Genomic DNA, 2,229 nt, shown 5'->3' on the forward strand with positions numbered 1-2,229 from the left:
GGGAGCCCCACAGACCTCCCTCCCCCTGCAGAGCCCCACAGACCTCCCTGCACAGCTTGGGGGGCACCTGGCATGGCAGAGGGCACAGACAGAGCCCTCAGGGCACAGCCAGGGAGCCCCACAGACCTCCCTCCCCCTGCAGAGCCCCACAGACCTCCCTGCACAGCTTGGGGGGCACCTGGCATGGCAGAGGGCACAGACAGAGCCCTCAGGGCACAGCCAGGGAGCTCCACAGACCTCCCTGCAGAGCCCCACAGACCTCCCTCCCTGCAGAGCTGAGATCCTTCAAAGCACAGAGCACCACCCAAAAAACCCTAAAGCGCCCTCAGGTGTGATGGGCCTCCTGCAATGTCAGCCCAGGCGCAGCCTCAGGGGGCCGGGACAGATCCTGAACAGAGCCCAGCCCAACCCAGACAGGGCCAGGAGTTCACCCGGGTCTGGGGGGGACTGAGCTCACCTGTGGGGTCACCAAACAGAGTTCACCTGGGCCTGGGGGGGACTGAGCTCACCTGTGGGGTCACCTGTGGGGTCCCCCAGCACAGCTCACCTGTGTCTCCCTGAGCAGGGCTCACCTGTGGGGTCACCTGTGTCCCTAGCAGAGCTCACCTGCGGGCTCCTGACGGGGCTGCAGGGCAGAGGGTTCCTGGGGCTATCGGAATTCAGCACATCCCTCCGGGTGTCCAGAGCTGCTGGGACCCCGCCGGGGGGCTCAGAGACCCTGGCACAGCCCAGAGCACCTGGGGGTTTGATTGTGACCCCTGGAGCAAGTGACCAACTTTGTATGAGGGCCTGAAAGTCACACAGGTTTGAATGGTGTAATAACAAAATGATCACAGGGTGAAAATGTAGATTTTAGGATTTTTGGTAGGGGGGTTATGGGGACAAGATGGAGGAACTTGGGCGTGTCCAGCCTTTCTTCTTCTTGTTCTTGTTCTCCGTTTTCTGCAGTGATGTTGGCACTTTGGGATTGGTTTACAGTAGAAGCTCACTGTCTAACACAGGTGATAGGTATTGGGAATTCAGTGTAAATATGTTATATGTAGTTTGTAGTATAAAAGGACAACCCCGCCTTGGGGGCGGTCACAGCGCCTGTGGCTGCCCTGCTGAGCACATCTCGGCTGGACAGAAAGGAAATTTTATAGATAAGAATTAATAAACAACCTCAAGAGCGAAAGCTGAAGAGTCCAGACTCGTTCTTCAGCTGCTCAGGCCAAAGCAGAGACATCCTGCACATCTCGGGGCAGCAATTATCAACAGCAACCCGAGAGCCCCGAGGCCTGGGCTCCAGGGAGCTGCAGGAGGAGCAGCACTGGGACCAGCCCATGGCAGAGCACGTTCAGTGCTGAACCTGGCAGCGCTGATGGACGGCTGTGATGGGCTGGAGATGGACATTGGAGGGCATTTCCAGCCTTCCTGAGCCTGTGATTCTGGGTTTGCTCCTCACCAACCCCACGGGAACACACAGGCATGAGAAAGATGGAGACCCAGAGCGGGGTCAGCTCTGCTGAATCCAGGTTTCCAGCACATGTGAGACATCCAAAAAACCTGAATTCTTCCTAAATTCAGCCCTGGTGCCCAAAAAGCACCAATGCAGGTTCAAAGTTAAAAATTCACTGAAGTGTGGTACAGGATAAATAGAAGAACTTCTGGAACATGAGGGAATAACCAAATGATGGAATAACCAAACCTGCAGGAGCCAAGAGCAGTGACCCGAGAAGGAAGAACAGGATACCACAAATCAAACCACAAAGCCAAAGACCAACTTTGTGTGAATTTTGGGCTCATTAACATCAGAAAATACCCCCCTGCCCCCAACACAGGCTGTGATCATCCCTCACTCCCATCTATCCCTTTTCCATAAGGGAAATTTCCCAGTGGAGGCTTCTGCTGATCACCAGGGAACTTTGAGCTCAACAAACTCAGTTTTAGGAGAGATGGGCTCAGCGCAGACATGGGGCAGGACCAGCACAGGGCACCAGGGCTTGCCCAGTTCCTGGGAGCAGATGTGATATCCACAGGCTTCACATCCCAGCAGGGAATCAAACCTGGCAGCTGAGTTATCCCTGACCTTACTGATTTATCATTCACTTTAGGGAGCTACCCCTGACCCCAGTGAGTTATCCCTGACCCCAGTGAGTTATCCCTGACCCCAGTGAGTTATCCCTGACCCCAGTGAGTTATCCCTGACCCCAGTGAGTTATCCCTGACCCCAGTGAGTTATCCCTGACC

At 55.5% G+C, this 2,229-nt stretch overlaps 1 protein-coding gene across 1 annotated transcript in view; it reads right to left on the bottom strand.

The window, feature by feature from the left end:
- ADAM33 (ADAM metallopeptidase domain 33) overlaps positions 1-2,229 on the bottom strand; it is a 42,336-nt gene that overhangs the window by 2,161 nt on the left and 37,946 nt on the right.

This window comes from Geospiza fortis, unplaced genomic scaffold (genome assembly GCF_000277835.1).
Source record: "Geospiza fortis unplaced genomic scaffold, GeoFor_1.0 scaffold236, whole genome shotgun sequence".
NCBI classification, from domain to species: domain Eukaryota; kingdom Metazoa; phylum Chordata; class Aves; order Passeriformes; family Thraupidae; genus Geospiza; species Geospiza fortis.